We start from the raw sequence: 26,839 nt of genomic DNA on the forward strand, positions 1-26,839 counted from the left end.
TAGGGGTTAAAAATACGTACCTGGGCTGTTACTGGATATTCACCAATACATGCATTTTTTTAACCAAATGGGGTTTTTTTTTTAATGTGCTTATGCTTTTAGCTACTTACCAGCCTCTGTGTTGAATGGCACTTTCCAAAGCTTCTAAATAGAGTCATAATTCCTTCCACAGTTTTCATGCATGAAGAGTAGCCATCTTTGTCAACGTTTTACTCTATCTGAATGTAACTTATCAGCCTTAGTTATCAGTACTAATAATACTTATGCAAATGGAAAGATTGAATCACAGAGGTAATGGCTTAACAACTTATATACAGTTTACTGTGGACAGTATCGGTAAAATCAGATCCACATAAAGCACATATTAATGCACTTGTTTTGTGTACTGTCAAAGTTTTCTTTTGAAGACAGATTTTTTGAAGTGGTCTTTGCATTGTGGATAAAAATGTGATATGCAAGGCTGGATGAAAAGAAGAGCACAAGAGTGCAAAAGAATTCATTATATCTATTGAGAGGAAAGGAATAAACTGAAATAAAAAGCATACCACTGATGCTTCTCATGACAGGCAATCAGATAGGGAGGCTGAGTCCATCTGAAACTTGTAGGTGCCTCAGGAATTGAGCCAGTGCAATTCTCTACAGGTCAGCAGGGGATAATAAGAAAATCTGTCAAAGTTGAGGGAAGAGTCAACTTTCTAGACCACAAATCTGATCTGAGCAGAGTCAAGAGACAAAGAGTTCAAAAGGTTAATGCTGCTATGCTTATTTAAGTGAACATTAACACTGTTGTGAGAAAACAGATGGAGAAGAACTGGCGGAATTATTTGACTGGTTGGCTTTATAAAACAGTGAGCAGAAAGTCAGATATCTCACGCAAAGAAGCTTGTCACAGTGAAAGTGTAAGCTGAGGTCTTCTTTTTCTTTTGCTTGCAAGTAGTTTGAATTAATGGCCTCCCAATCATCACAATTATGTGCTCCTATTTAAGAAATCAGTGGGGAAACATCTGGGTTGTACATAACATTCACCATCATGTCTTTCATCAGATAAATTAACAGCTTTGTTTTGCAGTGGCTGTAGAAAGAGACAAAAACATTGGAGCACAATGGCACTTACCATTTTTCTGTCAAGATGGAGTCACTATTAGGGATGCTACTATCAGTGATGATCAATGTGAAGCAGACATATTTACCGGGAGTCTGTTTGAACACAATACAAGGGAACAAACGATAAGGTGGGGCCATTTTGTGGATAGATTACAACCTATTGCTCACGACCTGCCTTTATTACATCCCTTTCTTTCCATCTGAAGAGAAGAGAAACCCAAGTAACAGCGGGTTCTCTTGCTCTGATGACAGCTTGAGAAAAAGTAATAAGGAATTCCTACAGCTATAAAAACAGAGTGAGGAAAGGGAGCCAAGTTACCCTTGGAGCTGTCACTCTTTGCAAGGCTCTTTTCTTTTCACTTACTTTTGTATGATACTTTATGGCTAAACAGCTATTTTTATAGCCAGATGAGGACATAAGTCATTCTTTGAGGAGTCTTGGAGAATTGGTGAAGAATTCCTGGTAAACCTTCAGATGGCAAGTCTTATTTCTCATCTGCTTAGATACTCAGTATCTCAAATTTTCAGGTATCTGAAATTGTGGATTACCTGATGCTTATTGGACCTGTTGTTTGGGCTTGAGCTATGTCCAATTTGAACAAACAATGAATCTGCAAAACTTTTTTTACATCATTTATTTTTTTGCAATATTTTGTCTTTCAAAAACAAAGCAACAACCTGAAAAGTACTACACTGGAATACATGAATTGGTTTGGAAAGCACAACCACTTCATACTCTTCATTCCTTTACATCTTATTTTAACTTTTTGTTTTCTTTTCCATAATGCAGGAAAAGCCAGAACTGGATGCATATTGAACAACAGTATTCATGAACATTTGCAGGAATTTGAAATGGCTGTTTGATCTATCCATATCAAGGCCCCTTGTTATCTGCTGCTCCTGCGGTTTCAGACAGAAAGGTTTTTGTCTCTGAGGAGGCTTGAGGAATGGCTGATTTGTGTGAATACCCGTATTTGCATGCGAACGAGGCTATTCCTTTACAAACAAGAGCGTTCATTATTCCTCTGTTTAAAAGGATACACTAACCCAATTAGTGAGCTGGAAGAATATCCCGTGACTTAGCTAACCAATAACATGCTCCAAACAGGAGGCAGTGAATACTTAAACTGCACACTGTCTGAACCCCCAAGTTGGCATTTCCCAAATCTTTGAAAGTTGAACCCTCCCCGTAGGAAAATAAGAACACTTGCACTCTTCACCCCTCCCATGTGTTATTAAAAGCATACCAAAATGAACAGACACTCGGAGTAGTCTGTGTGGATCTGCATGTTCAGATACTTCCTCTCCTTCCAAAGCATGCTTTGAACAGTGTAGAAAGAACCTTATTGTTGATGTTTAAAACGACTTAGTTAACTCCTCTTGAAATGAAGCGTGCCACCACACCTCAGAGCCACTGCTTCAGGCTTTCTGCTGACTCAGGCAGGTATCAGTTACACTCGAGCAACATTTAGTGTATAGCCTATGAAAGAAAAGCTGAGATTAGAGAGCAGCTGAAAGACTGAGACTGTTCCTCTACATATTTCCTCATGTTCTGCTTATAGTCGAATGTAGTCCACGTTTGATGATGCTGAGACAAGTTAAAGTCTACTGACCTAACTTGTGCAAAATGCTAATTTTAGACAGTAACTACATTAAAAAAAAAAAGCACGGAGGAATCTCAGGATCAAGAGGCATTTCACATTTTGGAGATCAGTCTCAAAGCCTATTCACAAATGATTCTCAAACAGAAGAAAGGTTGTATTTGCTATGAGTATTACTGAGGATGAATAATCCATCCAGCTGTGCTAAGTAGCATGAGAAAAAATGAGTTCTTAAGTTATTTCTGGCTAAGTTATACGGTATATAAGGAGGTTTATATGATTTAGGTAAGATCTGGAAAAGTACCCAAACTTCTGAATTTATACTCAAGCTTCCACACCTCTGGGTTCAGGGTAACAGGGAAGATTTATAGTCCCTGGCACAAAATAAAACAGCATGCATTGCCTGTCTAATCATCAGTACTCACAACTCTTTCCACAGCTGCTATTTACCTCCTCCTCTTATTTTTCCTTTTTTTTTTTTTTTTTCCTTCCTCTAGGGGTTTCTTTTCCCCCCACCTCCACCTTAACCCCTAGGATATTTAATTAATTTTCAAAATTATTCTCTTTTTATCTCAGCTTCTTTAATAGCTATTATTTCTTTACCCCACACTGTTCATTTTATCTTATCATGTGGCTTCTTACATCTACTCTGCAGATGCGTTTTCAGGGTTCCTTGCATCTCTGCCCCAGCACCTCATCTTTCATTACCCCTCCTCTTTGTTCCTCTTTATAGTGCCTCCTCTTCATACCTTGTTGCTGCAGCTGAACCTATGACACTTCCACACTGTTCACTGGGCCTAGGAGAAAAGCAAATATAAAACAGTTGAATTCCAGGAGATGATGTTGGCATGAAAATGTATACAGGCACTGTATTAAAGCGCTGGTAAAACAAGACCTCCGTGTTAGCTATAGAAATACAACACATAGGCCTCATTCAAGACAGGATTATACTCTGTCTCTGGAATTTGAACTTTTGATTTTTTGGCATTGACATCTATCTTTGACCAGTATTTGTTCTGGGTTTAAATCAGAGAAAACCCATGTATTTTATAAAAGTACTTTGATGACAAAATGGCCTATCAAGGTAAAAAATTCAATGACTGTGGGGGAAAATTTTCCTGATTTTGCAAGCTACTTACCAAAATCTTCAGATAACTGAGAACTAGCTGCAAGACAGATACCACACAGCTCAGAGAAACAGAGGAAAAGTATCTCTGGAGTTGTTTAATGAAGGAGAAAAAATGAATGGAGGTTCCATATACCCTTTGAAGGGTGTTGTATTGCTGGGATCTGTGACGTTGTCCCCAGCAGTCCCTCCTGACTTGCTTTCTTCCACAGCCCATGATCTGATCGCTCAGTTGTCCTGAAGCATCACTGATTGCTTGGAAGACATAGCTTGGAAGTTAACCTTGAGCTTAAACATCTCTATTAGGACAAATAGAAAAGTGTGGCTATTAGGAAGTAAATAATCTGATCTTATTTCCTTTTCCTTGTGTTGTCTTATCTTCTCCCTTTATTGTTTTTTAAAAATAGCCAGAGCTTATAAGCACAGTATATTGGTTTAAAATGACTTATGCTGTTTGCATGTATTCCAGAATTCCTTCTTTGTTTGACTAGTTTCAGGTTCTCTGCTGAAATAATGTACCTGCATACTTCTCTGGTCAGTCTTGTCTTTAGCTCCACAAAATGCCTTTCAAATGGCTTTACTTAATAAACATTAATGATAAATATTGTAGTGTATGAAGTACTTATATATCCAGTTTATCATAGCATTCCTGTATCTTTCAATCTTTTAAATGAAGCGAAGAGTTTTAAGATTTATAAGCTAACCACAAACAGTCATTCGGTTGTTAAAGAAAATAATGCATAGAACTACTGCACTCTTCTAGCTTCGTTTGTTCAATTTGCTTTCTCAAAACCACACAGAAGATTCCTGTTGCTTGATAATCCCATCCCCCTGAGCCAAAGTGGGATCAAGATGGAAGTGTTAGCCATTTTCTCTCCAGCCCCTGAAATCTCCAGACAAGAAGAAAAAGCTTGTTGTCCATCACTTCTTGAGCTTTGAAGAAAGGCTTAAAATCTCCCCTTCCTCACCCTTGGTGTGAATGAGGTTGCTTGAGGACTTCAGCCAGCCCAAACATGGTATTAAAGAGCAAATTGTTTATACTTTTGTCTCCTTTCTCTCCTAGGCCTTTCTGGAAGTTTTGGAAAATTTGGCATGTCTTCTTAAGAAAGTCTGTCCCAGCAAAGTGGAAGACATTTGTATGTGTCATTTATACCTGCCTGGTGTGAACCCTCAGAACTGCAGAGCAAAAAAGAAGGATGGGATTGCCTCACTGAAGACCATTCCCATCTTTTTTGTAATTTTTTATGTAAATTCCTGTGAAAGCTGTTTTAGCTACTGAATGGATAAGGCTGTGTGTCGTTCCTGTAAAACTCCATCACCAGCTAAGCAGAAGGATTCTGAGCTGCCTTTCCCCAACTCCCAGCCTCTCTGTATCTCCTCACGCTTCTGCCAGCTACAGCACAGATCTGTATCTGTCCCTTTTGCACACCCAAACTTCCAGTATTTAAGGCTGAGAGAAGTATCTCCTTCCTTGGCATCAGCACTTCCACAGTAAAGTGGGTCTTGTAAAGCAAATGGAAGCTTTTGGCTACTGATGAATTACATTCCCCTTCTAAAGAGAGCAAAGATGCACAAGAAACAGAGTTATAGCTGTAAATATGAGCAAGTTGCACTATTTTGCTCTTAAAAAAATGGTCAAGATAGCAACAACAGAAATTCCCCAAGTAGTAGCTTAACTGAAATCTCCAGGTCAGCTTTAAATAGAGTAACCATCAAGTTACAGAGGACATTGCTGAAGGAATTCAGAACCCCCCAATGACTAGTTCTGTGCCTACCTGGACATTCCAGTTTCTTCACTGGAAATAGACCTGAAACGAGAAACTCCTCCCAAAATGCAGTCTTGATCCTGCCCTCTGATTTATGATCTTATGGAGATCAGGGGTGTAGGAGCAAGCCTTAGTCTTTCTTTAGAAACAGCCCTTTCCACTTCATTTCATTTAACTTACAGCAAAACTGCACTGTTCCTGACAGAAACCTTAGGGCATTTCTGAAGCACTAATAAGTAACTTAATTAACAACAATGAACATTCTCTGAACATTCAGAACTGAAACATAATGTTAATTTCAATAAAAGAAATGAAATATTTTATTTGTACTGCACTCAATGAAATACCAGCTTTGCTGGTACTATGTTGACAGCAAAAATACTGTTGATGCCAGCATAGGCAGGACTTTACCCATTTTTCTTAGTACAGCATGTTTTCAAATGTTAGTTTATCTTGGGCAAAAATAATCTAGAAGAAAGTTATAGCTGTCATTAATACTTGGAAGATGGCCACCCTAAAGAGCGTGGAAGCCTTACTGAGGTCCACGGAAAGTGTGTATTGATGATTTGGTCCAGGGTGATTGCATTTTGATCCATGTTCTTAGCCCCAAATAAGTACTTTTTGCACAACTGTAGCAAAAAGAGCTTAAAGCAATTTACAGCAACAGCAAAAGACTCCACTGGGGAGATCTATCCACTTTCTGCCTCCTTTCCCACAGGGCCAACTTGAAATGCCTTGGGGGAAGGACAGGCTATTCTGGCTGTGCCTACTGTTCTCCGTAGCATCGTTATTCATTGGCACAGCTAAGAGTGGTTCTGAAAATGCTCTAACTTGCACAAGGAGTTTATTTGTAAGTAGGAACTTCCATGACCAGAGAACTGGAGGGGGGGTGGGGGGACTGGTGGAAAAATCGTCTTTCTAAAGTTCACTAAAGGCTTCTCTGACACTCTGGGGGTCTAGTTTTCAATGTATCACTGAAAATTAGATGAAGAATTTTATTTCCACTCCCTTGTATCAATCATTCTGGTTTCCTGTGCAAACACAGACATTTTTGTCATTAGGCTAAAAATAAAACCTTTTGAGAACTCAAGCAACTGGTCTGTCTAGTTCTTTTCATGCAATGTTTTTGCTTGTAGTAGCAATAACAGGATGTGTTGACCATTTCTCAGTGTTATAATCTGGTCTAGTCACCGATATAAACAACTTGCCCTTTGACCTTACAATTTATTCACAGCAGGCCTAGCCCAAGACAGCTTAAGCAACAAAAATATTAATAAATAATTTACAATTACAGGCAATCTCTTGCCAGAGTTCAACTAAGTGTAATAATATCACAGAGTCCTGTAGTGATGGGTCTCTTTCATAGAGCTGACTAAGGTACTATTGTTATCACTGTTGTCTCTCCAATTATTTTTCACTTAAAAACCTGAGCAAGGTTATGGCTTTTCCCCCGTGCATGAGCCTAGGGAGTCCTAAAGTGTTGTGCAAAGGCATGTCCACATTTGGGGCAACTAAATCCTTCTTTGCAAACTGGTCATGCTAATAACTACAATGTATGCATAAGAAGGAGAATTAAAAAAGAGTTTGTATAGGCTTGAGGGTCCACTGTCATTTCCCTCGTTCCTCCCTTATTTCCTCTTTATTCACCAAACTCTCATCAAGCCTTTCATTGCCCTCCTCCCCTGCTGACTGGAGGAAGTGTTTTTGAATGGTGCTCTCTGAGTTAATTTTAGGGTTTACGTCGGAAGGATCTATGTTTCTGTTTCCATCCTGATCAGGAAATACAAAGCCAGTTTGTATTCATGCTCAGGTTTGCAAAGAACCATTTCCCCAGCACTTACTTTAAATCTTGTTCTTCTGGGAGGAAAAAACCCTTCCAGACTGAAATCAAGCCAAATTAGTTTCCCCTTCCTGAAGTATTTCTTGTGTTTCCAGAAAGAAAATAAAAAAATAAAAGAAGAAAGCTGAAAATTAGGAAAACATATTAATCCTACGTGTGGACCTATATGGATGCTCATGTTTTGTTGAGGAAAAATAATGGGATTATAAATAAAATTTCTGAACCTTATCTTGTGTACATTTCATCCAGAAAGGGAATTTTAGTTCTGCTGGAAAATCTTTTTGTGAATTATAGGAACATATCTTTAAAGCGATTCATTACTATAAGGAGTTACAACAAAGAGTGTGGCTGTAGAGAACTGCCACTTTGCTCAGCTACTCTTGCCATCCTGTGGGCTGAATATTCGCTGCATTTATAAGGGTTATGCCTTTTATATTTTACTCAGGGAGCTGTAGTTAGACTATTTAAAGCAGAAACTGATGTCTATGGGGAGACTGGGTATGAGACAATGTTTTATGCCGCAAGAGCCAAAGGCTTGTAAGAATTCCGTGTTCACACGCATTACTTCCGTGCTAATGCATTAACAAACTGTGGTGAAATATTTGTCATTTATAAATACACTTTACAAATAGTCCCACAGAATATATAAGGGAAGCCTGAAATTACAGCCAGAAGTAGAGTTTTGCGTCCCCCTAGCCCAGTGCAGATACAGTCTATGAGGGATCTTGTTGAGCTGCAGCCCTGCGAGCCCATGCCACGGTGCGTCAGGCACAACCTACAAGCTGGCTGGCTGTTGCCAGACAATGCTTGCCTAATCCTTGTAATTTGAACATGTCAGAGGGAGAAAAAAATCTGGATACAACTTCAGTCTGGGGGTGAAAGATGGTAGCTTTGATTCTTTGTGCTCACACCAACCCCATGACTGTTATTTTCTGGGAGATGCTAACTTCAGCGGAGTTGCCTGAGCATAAAGCCTGTGCAACCAAGTGGAAAATCAGGTCTGGTGCCCCCATGAGAGCTTCTTTAGTTTATATCTCTTGAGGGAACAATTTATGGAATACAGGATACGGGAGATTTATTTGGAAACCATATGGAAACATTTATGTGTTGTTTTGGTGGGTCTGGGATTAATGTAAGAAAATATGATACAACATACTTGTTGGCAAGATGGTGTTGGAGTGGAGGCTTCATGTTTCTATGGCTTCATTCAAAAGTGGTTTTTTTGGGTTGTTTTTTTTTTGGGGGGGTGTGTGTGTGGGGGGGTGTGTGTGTGTATGTGTTTGGGTTTTTTTTTCCAGTACTGGAGTGTACTGGGGACCAAACATTTTACCAGATACATGAACTTATATACAGCTCTGTTGAAAAGGATGGTTTTCATAAAAAGATTAAGCATCGACAACAAAGTAAAGACTTTGGCCTGGAATACAGCATATGAAATGGCTTAGTCAGTTAGTGTTGTCATGCCCTACTGAAGTCATTTTTCCAGGAATCACTTGTAACTGGTAATTCTGGTAAACAGTTGCCTTATGTCCATGTAGCCTCTTTCCTTTACTGTATCAGAAGGGGTAGACTGACCTGACTTGATGTTGTATTAGATCTGACTTGCTGATCTCACTCTGTGTGCTCAGCTTGAGGGGAGATTTAAGCAGGGGCTGCACTGGTGGAAGAACCCAAGGAAGAATCCAGTCCGTGGTCCGTGGAAGTGCACAGCGAAAAGCCAGCCCCCCTTCCCACCTGAGTTTGCATCACGCATCTCTCTCTGCTGTTTGGGTTTCAATCTACCATAGCATACAAGTTCCTGTGTGAAGGCTCACAGTAGCTTTGCCTGTAGGTAAAAGTAATGTCAGTTTTCCTTGTAGAGATTGCAGCTGAGTTTGCTGCAGAGATTTAATAAAGAATGATGATCTGTGAGTCGTCTTCTCTTCTTTGAGCACCTGTAAAAGATGATTAATTGTTCCCCCCAGAAATATTTTTAAAAAATGTTTTCTCACCTTCCTTTTTCCACCTGTCTCCTCTGAGACTACATCCAAACTTAGAATTTGTTACAAAATGTAGGTGGTGGAAATGCCTTTCCTGCTGCCACAAAATTGCATATTATTTGGAAGAAGAAAGTGGAAAACAACATACATAGCAAAATAAAATATGTCCAGACCCATACCGTAAATTGTATCAGACAGTCTGTCTCTAGATTTTTTCTTTATCTTTAATATTATGGAAATGAATATAATCAGATAATATTCTCAGATACCTTTAACGAACACAGGAGACGGGCAGAAGGGCCAGTTTGGACAGTGTCGCCGAAATTTCAGCTATACAGAGCCCCAAGGTCGTAGGGACCTAATTTTTCCTGGAATGTGAGGAAAAGTTAGTGTGATATTTGCTGAGAGTATCATACATGTTGATTCATGCTAACTAGGAGCCCTGTGGTGATAGCGATATGAGTCTTCTAGGGAAGACAGATTAGAAAGGGACAGATCATTGTTTTAGGGCCAGGCGGCCCCAGGCCAGTCAGGACTGTGTGATTAGCATCCCCAGTGCACCTGTAGCTTGCACTTCAGCTGGAAAGCACTCGTCTTCTGCTGGGAAGAATGAATTCAGAATGAAGAGGAGGATGCTAGAAATAGTGAAAAGCTCTTGGGGGAGGGAAGAAAACATCAAGTGAAAGGGGAAATGAGGCTTATGAAGGGCTGGTGTTTCCTCACACAGTCTGGGTTACTTGGATGTATCTGTGGTGAGCAGCTGACGCTCAGGTCTGAGTATTTCCTGCTAGGGGACTCCATGAAGGAAGTCCAGGTCTTGCGGCTGTAGCAAAAACAGCATAAGCAACTCCAGGATCTAGAAAGCGTGGAGCGAGTCGCGACCTGGAGCAATGGCTCACAAGAGAGGAAGGTGCCAATGCTCAGGCAGCACGTCAGCTGGTGAGGCAATTTGTTGGCATTGCACCCCAACTGGTGCAGATACTTGGCCTTTTAAAATTTGATGGAGGTGCTGTAATACCTAATGTACGCTGCGCCTCCAAAATTGCTGGGATCTGCATTTTTCCTGCAAATAGCAGCACTCACCCTAAAAGTGGGTAAAAGATTCTGGTTTATGAAAGTGTTTCTGACACATAGCAACCTGGGGACAACTCAAAGGATGGCATGCTGAGGGAATGAGGCTCCTGAGGAGGCTACTATAGCTAATATCATTGCCTAGGGAAGTATTCAAAACATATGTCCTAAAATAAACACCACCTGCTTACACACAATCTTTTCTACTACTCCAGTTCTTTCACAGGAACACTGGCTTCTAGGTTTAATTCCCTAAGACTTCAATATTTTTTTTTATTTTACTTTTTTTTTTTTCCTTTTTTCCACAGCTTTTCAAGAGCATCTTCTTTGGTCTTATCTTTCTTCTTATAGCAGAAGCCAGGTGGTTCCTATTAATTGTTAACTGGTCACAAATGAACTGGATGTATTAATTGTCTGAGCCTCACTAGTCCTAAGCTTCCTACTACTAGAAGGAGCAAGCTGGCTAGTTACAAGGTTGTTTCCATCTTTATCATGATTTTGGTTGATTTCCAGTATATGCTGTAAACAAAATGGTAGGCATGTGTGCTTATTTCCCTTATGAATCGTGGAATAACATGTGTGCACTGAATATGCTGTTATTGGCAAATTTTATGTGATGTTCTCTATTTCCTTTATTAGAGCAAGATATATGTTATACTAGACTGCAATATACAGTCATTTATCTATGTACAAATAGATGTCTCTAGGTATTCAAATCTTTTTACAAGCTTTTTGGTAGGTTACTTTTTTGTATGGGCCACTTCAATTTTAAGCTAAAGAATAATAATCCTTCAAATGTTGCTTAACAGAATCAATAATCCTTGTTTGTCCAGTGATGCTGACTTTACAATTGTTCATTAAATAGATCAATGCATTTCCATCACATATTGTTGTTCTTACTTTACCGAGAAATTAATCGTGTGTCTATCTCTGCTGAAAATTGCATAAACTTGTAAAGAAAAATCAAACTTTCTCTTTATGTTTCTTTCATATCTGAAGGAAAGTACCTTATAGAATTTCTGTTAAAATATTAAAAATTCAAATGTTTCTACTGTAAGAGGAGCTCTAAGAAGTCTCTTTCTTTCAGAGAGACCAAGTTTCTCTGAGCCACAGAAGGCTCCAAGATTATTACTGAGGGAATACAAAATCCATTCTTTTCAGCCGAATTGCAGATCTCAGGGTTTGACCTCAACTGTGACTGAATGTTACAAATCATATGGAATGCACAATGGAAGAAAAAAAAAATAAAAAAAAAAAAAATCAGTGAGATGGAAAAGTCCTTAGAGAAGTAAATTTCTATGAACAGACGGGTGTTCATAGTGTTATCCAAATTAGCTTTCTGAGTGCTGCCCTTTACTGCTATGAAAAAAACCACCCACCAACATTCCTACAAAAACCTCAGTATAAACTCCCCTTATTAACCTGGCTGCCACTAACATTTCCTCCCTGGGTCTCTTTTGCTCTAACCTACTAGAGAATGGCTCCCACTGTAATCATCAACAGTGGGGAATTAAGCCACAATGAATCAGGTGAACTTCAACAGGGTTCTAGCACTTATGAACATAAAAGGTCACCAAAAGAATTGCTAATGCTTAATCCAGCCATATCAACAAGGAAAGAAGTGTGTTTTGAAAGGAAGCACTAAATAATTATTCTGAAAAACCTTACAAGCACGGTAATATTCAAAAAAGTAAAATATCTGTTAACTCATTATCTTATGACTGAAAATCTGTGACAGAAGATGTCCTTTTTTACTAGATGTAGTCTGTGTTTGATTCTGTTGTTCATCTGAATTAGTCTTAGCAAGTCCATTTACTTCCTTGCTTGTAAAATTGATAAAAGAAGCTTTATTTGTGAAAAGCATCTGTTGGGATTAATTGTTCCATCTAACTAGTTGGATCTTTAAGGTTTGGTATAACCTAATCTCCAAAGAAACTTTATTATCTGGGAAGTTTCCTGATGTACAATATCTCTTGCACTTTTGTTAACAGTCCTCGGGTAAAGAACTAAAGTTACTTACCCATGACACTTATAAAATACTAATTCTAATACTCATATAAAATTTCATTTACATTTACTTAGTACAGAGTTTGTATACATTTATCATAATAAGTGGAAATAAGTAAAACAACTGAGGATCTTGTTATTCTATCATTTATGCTCTAAATTATGTAGAGATTGATCAAACAAGTGAAATGAAAATATTTACTTTTGAACATATTTCTCAATCTTTTGCTTAACTTATAAACAGCTTATACCCAAAAAGAATAAGAAAGAGGAAGGAGAATTGGAAACAGAATTGGAAGAGGAAGTGATTTCTGAGGTAAGGTTTTTGTTTTATATATGGAATGTAAATTGAGAAATGTAGGGCTTTATAATGGCTTGGATTATAGGTGTCTCCCCCTCTTTCTGCTGAGCCCTGTGTGTTTAAGGCACTTGTTGGTCTTTCATGGTGTCTGGGACCTGCTAAATGAGTTTAAAAACTGTAGAAACGTTCCACCAATCTACCATGGTTATTTGCAAAGATCACGGAAAGATTTTGTTTGTTTATTTTTTGGAGAGATGGATTGAGAGATTTTGAAAGGTGACAAGCCAGTCAGGAGGGTTTGGAGTACTGAGCAGATCCTTGATAGCTGATAATTCAAGAAAATACTTCATCAAACAGGGCTGGCAGGCATCTCTTCACTTCTTTGAACCTTCAGTGTTGATAAGGAGGTTTTATAAGATGTCATTTGTAAGAAAATTTGTTGTTCAGATATCTGATGTGTATAGGTAAAGGATTTTCAGTATGAGGGACATAACAAAAAGTGGCTGTGTCTTCATTTGAGCAAAGGACTAATATCAATGTCACACTGATCTGCCTTTCAAGCAATTTCATTCACAAATCCAGTGGCAAAAAAATCTCTGGAGTCACTTAGAAAACCCTGTCGGTAGTAGATTGCACGTGTACGTGTGAAATCAACAGACTGTTCATAGAAACTTTGTAATTAATGACCGAATATTTTGAAAGATCTTGTTAGCAGCAATCCAAGGAGAAATAAGGAAAAGGATGGTGTATCCATCCACTCTGTAGTGGCTTTACAGAGCATTAAGATGTTTCAAGTTCTTTCTAAGATTTTTCTTGGATGAAGCAAATGACTGGATCCTGGAATACTTCACTGTAAGCTGCTTTTGTCAAACAGAGAAGAAACAAGAGAAAGCTGACCTCCCTCTTTGCTTATAGAAAGTTTTATATTTGCTAAGTTTATATATTTAAAACACTTTCTATAACAGGCTAGACACTAATGGTATGAAGTCACTGAGTGTGCATGTATTGAAGAGATTTTACAGTGCTTCCAGCCAGCAGCAAGAGGTGGACTGAAGTTTTTCTGGAGACCAAAACATTCATTGTGAGACAACTGAAAATTGATCTTTCTCTCTTGCTCCCTTTTCCTGTTTGAAAATGTCAGAGGGTCTGCTGATTGGAGGCAGGAACCCCCAAACAAACTGATGTTAACTGATAGAAGCAACTGGAAAAAATACAATTCTATCTGGTAACATACAAACTCAACATACTTCAGTCATTTAGTCACTCACTTCTTCCATCACACTCTTATCTCTGTTTTATTATGCCTTATCTTTTTCACAAGCCATTCTGGGTCTAAGTCTATAACATATTTGCATTGGGTTAGTCTAACAAGATAATTTTTTTTTTCTTTTTTCTGCAAGTACCTGCACAGTACACCTTGTTCTTCTGGTGTGACAATATTTATAAATTAAAAATCATAAAGAAAAAAATTTTCCTTAAGAGAACATAATAAACAGATCCACAAAAGCTGCATCCTTCTCATCCACTTGCTAAATGTATGTATTTCATCTACAAGACAAGTAGAACCTGGGATGTGAGGAGCAAAGCAGAATATAACCTTCACTGGGTTTGTAAGCATGAGTTGACAATTTTTTATCTATGTATTAAAAGCACGTTAAAGAGTAAACTGGAATTGACCCTATTGATTTGTTTCTTGTATTTGTTTCTTTGCAAGCCTGCTACAGTGTCCAGAACGTTTGAGATTTTTCAGAACAGATGCATGGTTTTTGCTTATGAAGATAGGTGTGGGAGAACTGCAGTAAGTTGGACTGATTTCTGTTATGCTTAGAGGCCTCTTCCTCAATCACTGAGGTCAGACCAAAAGGTCCAAGTTAAAGCACCCATCTATTAAACTTTGTATGACACAAAATTTGATACTCTAAACCTAATAAATAAATCCTGTGATTCCAGGAGTGAAAGAAATCAAAAGTAGTTAAACAACAAGCAAAGTCAAGGTGCCAGGATAGGGAAAAAAGCAGGGATGTATCTGGTGGCAGGACTATGTGGGTTATGGCAGTATAGGTAAGCAACAGTCTTTGCCAGATCTAAGTAAATGCAATTTTGAGGAAAAAGTAGCACGTTTCACCAATTACAGTACCGAACCAAAATGCTTTGAGGATGGGCTGCTTCTGAGGTAATGAATGAAGGGAAGGTCTGCCTCAAAGGCTGAGAAAATCTTTTTATCTTTCAAGCAGCGTGTATGAGCTATTTATTTTATGGATCTTGCAAGCCATTGCTCTGATGAGTTGAGAAGGACTGACTGGCGAGATTGACTTCACTGGCCCTTGGTGAACTCCTGCTCTGGGGTTCAGCGGTGACTCTCCGTTCCTTCGCTATCTCAAGAGCATGCCTAATTTGCACAATCTATCTCCTTCTGTACAACTTCAACTGGAGTCAATGGGAGCTGTGTGCCTGAAGCCAAGGGCAGAATTTGGCTCAGAAAGAGTATAACAGCTCCAGTGCTTTGCCAAATGAAATACATTTAGAGTCTGACATGCACAGTTGGATGCAGTAAGTAAAAAATCAGTTTTGCTGGGTACAAGGCTTCACTGACTAGTGCTCCTTCCCTCTCATCATTGTTAAAAGACGTGCTTTATAAGAAAAACTGTGCTAGGTCAAACTGGAGACTTATCTTACCTACTGTTCATAGAGTGACACTTTATGTAGTTCCTTAGTTTCCAGTGCTTTGTGCCATAGGACTTTCCGTGTCAGAGGTAGCATTTTTTATTTAGGTCTGCATCAATTATAATAAAAGTTGTGCCAAGTTTAACTGCTTTCTTTGCACAGTTCCTTGAAACACAGTTCTTTTAACTCATTCCAAATCATTTCCCAAAATTCAGCAGCAGTAGCAGCACAGTTGACTGATAGGATCTGTACCTCATTTAAAACGACTGTTCGGCTTGTCTAGTCACAGCTAAACAACAAATATTTTACTGCTAAGTCACAGTATCTCACAGTCCACCAGTGTCAGGAACACAGACTCTTATGTGGCTTTTTCTTGTAACGTTCTTCTCATGAAAAGCTATTCTGAACTGCATGCAAATGACTACCTTGTGGAAGTAGCCTTTTAGTCGTCGTCTCTCTCTTTCACATTACTTATAGGTAATTCCTATGGGACCATCTCTTCTCATGGTTATAAAGATGAATTGAACTAGATTGCACATATGGACAAGAACTCAGCTATTCACAGGCTTTTACAGCATACAGGAGTCTTCTATGGGAACCATTAGTTGCGGCTATTTGTTCTTCCCTAAAACCACAGTGGCTTATTGCTATTTCCCTAAACAAACAACTTTAGAAGAAAACAGTGCTTTTAAATGTTAACTGCATACTCCTAAAATGATCTGTCGTCTCTGTCTCCTTAAAAGTTCAGGACTTTTATCAGCTGTTTCCTTTAAAGCAACAACAATGGGAAATTCTGCAAGGCAGAAAACCTTGATTTTGGATTATGTGATGGTTTACAACACTTCCGTGCAGTGCAGCACACAAGGCCGGATTATTATGATTTTTTTAATTATGTCAGCACTTTGTGCAATGTTCCCAGAAAGCACTTCTTTTCTAGCTAGATGTTTCAAGAACAGAACTGTCAAAAATTTTACAGACCTTAAAGAGATTTGTATAAAAAAATCAAGGTGAAAATGTTTTGATTAAAACAATGGAAGATGTTTGGGATTCTTTTCTCCCTCAACATGTGGATTTTAATAACTGCTATTTGTTATTAATTACAGAACATAGTGCACCTTCTCATAAACATGTCAGAGGAGAATCAAGCTAATTTGTTATATTCCCCCCCGGTTATGGTTCCCATATATACAATATTTAGACTAAATCCTGTGACTACTTTTTTTTTTTTTTTCATTGACAGCTTAGGGAAGCAAGTTCTCAGCTATCTGAACTACAGGAGATCTGAATCACTGATCATGCTCATAAACTAAAATGCCACACTGTACATGACTGTGAAGTTCGATGCCTAGAATAGCCCATAGGTGCCTAACTCATATGCATTTCTTTGAGCAATTAAACCGTAGCACTCAATGCTGAAAGCCTTCCTGTATGTGTGAAGTTAGCTTTCAGCATGTGAGAAAGTTTGCAGAGCCTGAAAGGAGAGAAAGAAACACCGGTAAGATTAGAACATTATGTAATACAATGACTATCACCTGGGAGGATCTTAAAATATTTTATCCAACATCTGAAATATTTCCATATAAGATTACATTATATGATGTACAGCTATTAGTTAGGTGTGCCACAGGTGGTATTTTTTTCTTTATTCACAATAGTACAACATGTACACATAATACAGAGGGAGCAACCTATGAGGAACAAAGAAATGGAGGAATCAGAAGCCTGTATTCGAATAATTAAACAGCACAGAGTTATTGCAATCCAAGCATATTTTTAATTAATCAGAACCAATCAAAAAACCTTAAGTAAAATATAATTAATTTTATAGAAGTTTCAGAGCTTAATAGAATAAATCTCTTGTGTGAAATATTTAGGTAATGACTATCATAAAGGAGACTGCTTTAGAGTGCAATAATGTATTCTGAAAGAGCCTTTTTTTCTGTGTCAGTTAGGAAGAAGATGTCATTATACTTGGCAGTGTATTCATTGTGCTAGTACTCAATGAGCTGTAGCTGAGTAAACCTGGAATGTATGTCAATACTTCCAGAGTACCCGCCACGCTGCCCATAAACCCGCAGTGTCACTATGATTGTCCTCAAAATATTTTATAAAGTTTGTTCTCTCTCTCAGTCTCTCTTTTTTTTTTTTTTTTCTTCCCTTTCTTTCTTTCTCACTTCTTGACATCCTGAATATACCAGAGACAGGCTGAACTGATAAAAAAAATCTGAGATAGGTATCTAAGAGCCAGTCTATTACTTGTTACTTTTGTAAATCCTACCTATGGCCATTCAGAAAGAGAACAGATTTTTTTATTTGTTCTTCCTTCTGTCTTCTGACATATTTCCAAATTTATGACTATTTTGGATACCAGAATTCCCAGAAGTGAGTGAAGTTAGGAAATATCTGCTACAGCTTTGATACGTTTGTTTTCCAGAGGTACTACCGCACTTGAGTGACGAGAACACTGTGATCCTCTGCTGTTCATTATGGGTATGTTCCTCCAAGAAGATTTGCTAAAAATACCATAAGTTTCATTATGTACTACTACGGCTAGCTATTCTCATTAATTTTGAAAATGTATGCAATTTATATTTGTATTGAATACACACTAATCCATGGAAAGGTCTGATTGCACAGTGAAGGAGCAGATGATAGTCTTTGCTTTGAGGAGTTTGCCACCTGAAAATACAAAAGAAATGTAGGGTGAGGGTGTATGCATGCAAACGAAGGGCTCACCACACAGGGGTAGAGTGGGGATGAGAAAGGTTGAGTCACAGGAGAGGAATGAGCAACGGCCTGTCAGGAAACACCCTGCGAGTTCCAAGCATTTTTATTTTTGTGTGATAGGGGTTTGGGTAGGTGGAGATCAGTTAAACAGGACAAAGAAAAGGCAAGGAGAGAGAGGCGAGGGCATTTCAGGATGTGCAGAGGAGGGGGGGCATGCATGTGATGAAGATGAAGGTAAAGAAAAGAGAGGTGTGGGGGCGAGATGGGTTGCAACAATCAGCACGTGGGAAAGGATAATTAAAAATCATGGGTGTCTGTCAGCCGTTAAGCCTCTTTTACCTTTGCTATGTCGGCTTCATTGTCAAACTGGATCCTCCCTGTAGTCTCTTCCTCATTCCAGGCTGCTCCTGTCATTGTTTAACACAGTTGTGCATGAACCGTGTGCGCAGACCGAAGCCATAAAATTATACAGTGCGCTTAATTGAAAGATTGAAAAATTGCTTTACAGCGACAGTCTACACAATGGTTGACACTTAGGGACTGATCTTAGGCTACCGTACTCAGCAAGTGCAGTTTAATGTTGTAACTTTTAAGTATGAAACCAATGATTTTTCCTTTGGCAGATGGAAATTGTTCTTACACCACATTAACTTTTAGGGCTGGAAAGGGAACTTCTCCCTTTACCTATCCCTTTTAAAGCTTCAGATAGCTAATAATATATCTCACTTATGCTTGAGACAGAAAGCCTGAATCTCAAAAATGGTGTCTCTGTATGTGTATTTCCTTAGCAAGTGATATATTAATTTTCCTTAATGTTGAAATATTTTGTTTATGTGCTGAGGGTTTTTACTTTTGCTTTCAAAACTGATAGTAGATTTATGGTAAATAAATACTCCACTGAGAAATCCCAGATTAGCTCTTAATCACTGCCACCCTTCCTTTCTCAGGGAAACAAAACCCAGCCAAGGTCTAATTTTATCTGTCTTTCTCCTTGCTCCCCACAACTTGTTTGAATACAGAAGCTTATTTTTCTGAAAAGCTACATTAAACCAGAAGAGTTTGAAATGGGGAGGCTCTGTGTCCCCTAATTTCTTCCATAAAACATGATGAAAACAGGAAAGTAGATCCAAACAGTATCTAAATTGTTTGAATAGTGACAGTATCATGGCTAAGCCATATAGGCTGCATGCCTGGTTATTTAAATTCAGTTACTGGTTGCCAGAATTACACTCATGGGACCCCAATATCTCCAAACCATAACCTTATTTTCCAGTCAAAATTCAGAACACCCCCCCCCCCCCAATATAACAAAGAAAACCCAAACAAACCATTCTCTGTATGAAGCCAGGTTTTTTTGCAATTCAGTAAATTCAGCCCTTCTATCCATAAGCTCAGCATTTGCATTGTCAGCACTTACTCTTTTAAGTAGAATTAGAAAAACAAAACATCAATGGAAAATCAAGCTGATTTCAATATTGTTCAACAAAGCAGGAATCATCTGACACTGTAGGAACTTCTTATCCCATTTTCTCCAAACAGCAGGGTAGGAGCACTTTAGTATTAAGATATTTCATTTTCTCTAGAAATTATACTGAAGACTGCAGTTTGGTGTGTTTCATTTATAAATATCTGAATTTCATAATTGTTTCCATATAAGATGGAGACAGAACCCACTAGAATTTCTGATGTATGGAATATTCGTACTACCGAAGTCTCACTTTCAGTATGTAGTGTCAAACTTGCATCTTTTGATCACATATGCTGAACCTCTCTCATTAGAATAAACTTTTTTATTTACTTTTCAAACAGCTTCTCTCAAGAAACTGCAGCTAATGGCACACTGTTTGCAGCCTCTGTGCAGTAACACTTCGTTCAAACTAACACCTCTACCCAGAGCTCATTAAATCAGCACTTACATGCCTTCAATACAAAGGGAATAGTTTCAGGATGAGCACTGGATGTCTGATCTCCTTTTACACAGATTATCCTTTTTTCGCCCCTGCTCTAAGCATTGCATGAGTGAACTTACTTATTCCTGAAATACTGTAGCAAGAAATGGCTTCTTCCACTCTCTTATTAAACTGTCACAAAACATACCTGAGAACAAGATATTCCACTGCAGTGTATTAGGAAATTTAGGAGATCATGTAGAAATTCTCACAATAGAAGAATGCGAATGTTCATCTTTTACCAACCTACAAATCATGTTTCCTTGTAAGCATTATTTTTTCAGCTCTGTAGAACTGAAATATTTTAATGAATTAAAAATAAGAAAGTTAAAAATTAATGTGTTATATGTTTAATATATTTAAAAATCTGATTGAATGAGATATGATCATATTGTCAAAAAGCTTCCTGTCTTTTTTAAGACAAAAGTGCTAACTTCAAAAATGTAATTTCAAACATCTCTGGTTTATTTGTACTTTCCTATTCCGTTCATAGCTTTTCAAATTGCAGTCACTGAGCCCTAGCCAGTGAAGGAGAATCTAATTTCTGTGGAATCATCAAGTACCTCATTTTAAGAGTCTGGCGACACTTACCAGGAACATTGGGTGCGTCTTTCAGAAAGTCTAGTTGATGACATCAGGCTTGGGTCTCAAATAGTTAGATGCTTACTTTGGTTGAGGTCTTAGTCTACCACCATTAAATAAATAAATTGATCCAGATGTTGATGAAATAAATACCTACATAAATTTTAATCTTCTCTTTAATTTGTCTATATCTCCATTTTAGATACAGATTCCTGAACTAAGAGTCCTTCTGGGATGGGGGTGGCACAAGGAGATGATAGCTAAGGAAGAGATACACCTCCTTTGCACGTGCAAACAGTTAAGTAACTGCAGCAGTGTCTGTATTCTCCTGCCTAATCATTCCGACTTACTTACCTCCTGAGTTAAATAAAGCCCCAAGGGAAACAAGCAGAGGACTTAAATATCCCATCCTGATGTATTTCCCAGGAAAGTGAAGACTCAGTCTGTACCTAGATCAGAAGGCTTGCCTGACTGCCATGACAGGACTCCTTTCTAACTGAACTAGCAAAACCCGCTGTCTAATCTCTATCTAGGCCTACATCTGTGAGAGAAATCAAGCTCCATCTTGGTGACAGAAAGCATCATGAAAGAGAGCATTGAACAATGCTAAGGCATTCGCAATCCTACATTTCCAATACACATTATTATTTATGTTTGTTATTGCAACAGTACCTTGAAGCCCCATCCAAGAATTGCCAACAGCTCAAGAATCACTGTACGGGTTGTCAGCCATAACAAAACACAGCTCGTGCCCTGAAAACCTTAAATTTAAAAGGGATGACAAGTACTGAGCAGATGATTGGGACCTAAAGCCAAGAGACGTATCAAAAGCATTTGCTACACATCACAAATCTGCAGCAGAGTCATGAATAGACCGTTGTTATGGCATGTTGACTTGTGTTTAACCATAAAAAAATACTTTTGTCCACTCTACGTGTTGGAGGTTTAAAGTTATGGCAACAAAAGCACATAAGCAACCATTGCGATGCTCATTACTCAGATGATCACATGTCTCCCAGAATTTACAGTTGCAATTTGGATTAGATCCAAAACTGGTGTTAGATACTGCACAGTTGAGCAGTGTAGTGAATACTTTTTTGGCACCTAAAAGGACATCAGGTGCAGTTTGGAACTATGAGATGAATACCTAAGCTCTGCTTTACAAAGTGAGAAGCAAAGAGTAGGGAATTAACGTCAGTTTTCTCCCTGGGAGGATGTATCAAAAGAAGACCCTTAGGGGTCTCTCCTAGATCATGTACCTTTCAACATAGCCATAAATTATCTGGACAGAGGGCAACTAACAGAAAGATAGAGTTTGCTACGAGTCATAAGTTACCGCATGCAATAAGAAAAAGAAGCTTCCTGCAAAGGTCTTTGTAGAAGGATCTCACTGAACTGAGTGAATGGGCAGTTGACTGGCAAGTCAAAAACGATACAGTAAAGCTGAAAATGGAAAAGGGAAGGATGACAGCAATGATTAAAGGTGTGGAATGGCTTCAGTGCAACAGGGAACTACATAGACTAGGACTCTTCAGATTGAAAAAGAAATTATTTAAGTGGGATATGAATGATTTCTGAAAAAAAATGGTGGCCCAGTAAAATTCTGTTGGAAAGCAATTAATGGCTGTTTCTCCTAATGCAAGAACTAGGGGAAATCAAATGAAACTGGCAGGGGCTAGGTTGAAAATGAACAAAAAGAGAGATTGCTTTCACGGTAGACAAGCTGTGGAACTCTGCGCTTTAAGTTGTTGTGGATACTGAAAGTTTACCTGGGTTCAGAAAAGTAATTAGACATAGGGAAAAAGATACCCATAGTATTCAATGCATAGTTACTGAGTCTGGCACAGGAAAGCTTTCTGTTGCAAGTTTATGGCAGATGAAAAAGTAAATAGGGGAACTATAACCATATTCTACTCCTGTTCTCTAGGCACCTGCTGTTGGCCTCAGTCAAATTAGATACTGCAATAGCCAGATTTTTTTGCCTGCCCCTTTACAGCTGTTCTTAGGGTAATATAGGCAATGAATGGGCACGATTAGGTCTGTCAGTATAACTCATAACAGCTCACATGCTGAGTAGGAAACCGTCTAAACTAGCCATACATATACTGAGGACAGATCTGTCACAGCAGTAAAACTCCCATTTGACTTCAGCGGTAGCACAGGGTCCTACCCGAGCGTGCAGCGGTGCTTTCACTGGAAGATGATGGACCTTAGCAGGAAACACCCAGCACCAAACAGGGTCAGGCCTGAGAGAATAATTAGGTAGGAAGCTCTTATCAGATAATCTTTTGCTTTGAACAGATTGTGAAACCTCACTCAGGCAATTTGGCTGCTTTTACCTCACCAAGCAGCAAAGAGAGGACAAAGGCAGGATCAGCTCTGCAGTAGGGTTCTGCAGAGTTCATTCTTGCATCTTGTGGCTCAGAAAATGAGCTCAGTCTCACTGAAGTCGAGGCTGATTTGTGAGCACGCTGACTTTCCTGGATCTTGCTGCCTTTACAAGGCAGATGCTGGCTGGAGTGGAAGTGTTGCATAAGCAGGTTTTGGAATGGGTAATGCAGACCCTTTAGTGATCTTCTGTGGTGTGTAGTCCCCTGGAGAGCAATTGGATTCCCTTCATCTGTCACATTACCATTCCAGAATTGAAATAAATAAAAAAAAAAGTCAGGCTTGATTTAAAATTAGAAAAAGAATAATAATAATAATAATAATAAACATTCTACTTCATTAAATGACCTTACAATGTATTTGGCAGCTTAGACAGGAAGTTTGCGGGGCAAAAAAAATAGATAGAAAGACAGTAAGAAAAATCCAGTGAAGTTTATGAGTGTTTTTACAAACTGTTATTCTCCCTCCTCCAAATCTCTGGCATCGCAGGTGAAGCATTGCACGGCTGGTATCTTGACTTACCATTCGCTCTCAGGCTCTGCAGGGAGTGTCAGGCCATCAGCACTGATGTTCAGAGCAAAGCTGTGAAAACAAACCGCAGCAGATTAGTTGGGCTGCTGACCAGGTTATTTAGTGCTAACCACTTTGTGTGCCCTTACATCTCAACCAAACAATTACCCTTTTCCATTCTTTTATTTGTGCATGTACTTATCAAGGAAAACAGTGTTTGCAAGGGGACATTTTATTAAATAGGATGATTCATTTAAGAAGCGTTTCTTTGACTCTAGAATGCCAATATATTCTGCTCTTTAATTAAGAAGGCAAACAACACAGGAGACAAATATCAAAGTGCTAGTTATCTGAAATTACTTGATTGTCTGAAAGAGAAATTAAAGACAATTCTAGAAATGTTGGAGGCTGATTCTACCATTTTGAACAGTTCTTCTATTGAAAGATTGGTTGTTTACAGTAAGATCATTCATGAAGTGAGTGCTATTTTGTGAAAATTAGTATTGGTGTGTAGCCTTTAAAATTAAGATATAAAAAGATGAGGTAGATACTTCAAAGCTGAACATTTCTCTCTCCATTTATTTCTTCTCACCTTCCAGAAATGTTTTGAAATGATTTGTCAATTTGATTTGTCCCTTTTTTATAAGTTAAAATGTTTGTGGTTAGAAGCAATGGCAGATGAATGAAGTAGAGCCGTCATTTCTAGGGTGAAATCACAGGGAATTAAAGAGGAATTGTTACCCAGCTTTTTATTAAAGGCACCAGGGATCATGTTCCCTTAAAAGAAAACACTATGCAATGTGCTTTGAAAATCACTTTCATTTTTTTTGACATTTTAGAACTACAGCACTTTCTAAAGGGTTGTCATTTGTTCTTAAGTATTGAGACTTAGCATCAACTTTTTATTTAGTACAGCAGCAGAAAGCATTGAGCTTGCCCTGGCTTTGTTGTGAATGAGTAGATGCTGTCAAGTTGCTAATGCTTCAAGAAATTCACTGAGGTATTTATTCTGCTTTTGTTGCTTTAAGGTTTATGCTTCCCCCCACCCCGGGGTTTCTGTTGAATTGTATACAGACAGTACTTGTTCATAACTATCCATGGAAAACCTTGGCTAATGATATCATCATCAATTGCTCTCAGGAACAGTATGATATGCTATTACCACACACATCTATGCTACAAGGTTAGTATTTGTGACAAGCCTGACTCAAGATTAATAATTTGCATCTTGTCCAAGTGATTGATTTCAAGCTGACTTGGAGAAGGGAGGAGAAAATAAAATCCTCTCAAATACATTTCTCAAACTCTGTACAGGATGGTAGATTTGTCTTCCCTGCGCAGAAAAAATGGCATGACAAATTGCCAAAAGATCCTCCAGAGATGTGCACCAGCACTACAGATCATGTTTTATCCTTTTCCCATTTTGAAGCATTAATTTTAAGCTTTCGAACAGAGTATGCAAACAGGAAGGAGAGATTACCACAGGAAGAAAGGAGTTAAAGAAGTGTCTTGAAATCCATTGCTAGGCTGCATAAATATCACTGTGGTTAATTCCTCCATTTTAGACATTCCATTCCTTACTTAAGTTATTTTTACTCATAAAATTCACACTTCATAGCTTAAAAGAAGCATTGAATAAAAGACTGTTGCTCAAGGCTATCTTAATGAACCTGAGATGCAAAGTCTAATTTTAAAAAGTAGATACTTTGACAGCACTTCCAAACCCAATACCTTACACACAGTCTTAGCTCAAAGCGAATGCTCCAGGAATAGCTTGTTTATTGTTTATACATAAGCTCACTTCAAACTGTTACTCCTGGGGTGGAGAGCAGCTGGAGTAGGCAAGGCACGCGTTTGTTTTCGTTCTTTTCAATGAGATTATCTCAAAGACATTTCTCCCCTTCTCCTCGTTTGGCTTTTTCACATAAAGCAGGATTGAGCACAGATGTCAGGGAGCAGGAAAGGTGAAATCTCATCTTTATGTAAACCTGTACTTTTTCATTAAACAAATTCACTTAAATCAGTGCTAAACTCATGTAGATGCTCTTATTTAGCTTTGAACCATCTGATTTGCAACTGACTTTACCAAACTGGAACAAGTGTATCTGCACAGCCTCTTATCCCTCTTTAATAAAGCAGGTTTAAAACCATCAGCAAATCCCAAGCATTCCAGCACTCACAGAGAACCAGCAGACTCCAGCTTCTTTTCTCAGTGCTTTAATTTATCATGCGCTAAAAATCTGACAAATGAGTGGGGGAATGTCTGTTTATTGCTTGTAGGGCCTGCTGGGGCAGAGCTGTCTCAGATCACCCAAATCCCAAGCTGCAGTGAAAAGACTGTGAAGTCCATGTCTTCTAAATGCTAAATTAGACGAATTTCAGCTTTACCATAAGTAAATACATTTCATGAAGTTTCTCTGGCTATATGATTAGAAATGACATTACTAGATAGTTTTAGGGAACTCTTTACTCCCCCCCAGCTCTACTGGAGAATATATCACAAATGCAGCAAGTCTGTCAAAGCTAAATGCATGCTCTAAGTACTCTGGATGACATCTGGGGCACCAGCATGCTGCTACCTGAAGAAGCAGTTCCTCCCCACACAACAGGGACTTCTCTGCTCTTACCCTACAGATGGCCTAATTACAAAGAAAGCAAAGAAGAATATTGTGGAGATGAAAAAGGCATTTCCTTCTGCTAGCTCCTCATTTTGGGCTGTGTGAAAGTTACTTTATTTGTTGAGAAATACAGAGGGACCCAGTCTATGGCTCAAGCACCCCAGCCAGCCACACCTCCCGGCTCTTCACGAGCAGGCAATGGTCCAGGAAAAACACTTACTTTTGGCTGCCATCTTTTCAGGAGCTTAATGGTCCCTCCCGCATCATTTTAGGCTGAGGCTTTTTATGCCACATATTCACAGTCTGCTTTCTTCCCCTGCATTAGGGCACAGTCTTCAGGAAGTCTCTGTGCTGGAGCACTAGGATTTTAATGACCTTTTCTTGGAGGAATGTTTGGCTTCCTCTGATGCTCAAACTGATTGCCTCATTAAGGGGATGGACCACGGGATTGCTCATTCTCTGTCACTAGAACAAGAGATTTGGTTTTCCAGGTGGGCACGCTCTTTAGTTCCATTCAAGGGGCAGTTTTACCTATCAGCTTTCCACATTGCTTTTCTCTTGTATCAAACATGAGAAAATTATCATTTCCCTCTGCCACACTGGCCT

At 38.7% G+C, this 26,839-nt stretch overlaps 1 long non-coding RNA gene across 1 annotated transcript; it reads right to left on the bottom strand.

Annotated features, from left to right (window-relative positions):
* Positions 1–17,069: 17,069 nt before the first annotated feature.
* Positions 17,070–26,582, bottom strand: LOC142599515 (uncharacterized). The gene is made up of 6 exons (XR_012833076.1): positions 26,454–26,582; positions 23,628–23,687; positions 23,057–23,337; positions 20,284–22,963; positions 18,526–18,593; positions 17,070–18,138 (listed from the first exon to the last, which is right to left on the bottom strand). It is a non-coding gene; the product is annotated as an uncharacterized LOC142599515 (long non-coding RNA).
* Positions 26,583–26,839: the final 257 nt, after the last annotated feature.

This window comes from Balearica regulorum, chromosome 1 (genome assembly GCF_011004875.1).
Source record: "Balearica regulorum gibbericeps isolate bBalReg1 chromosome 1, bBalReg1.pri, whole genome shotgun sequence".
Classification (NCBI taxonomy): domain Eukaryota; kingdom Metazoa; phylum Chordata; class Aves; order Gruiformes; family Gruidae; genus Balearica; species Balearica regulorum.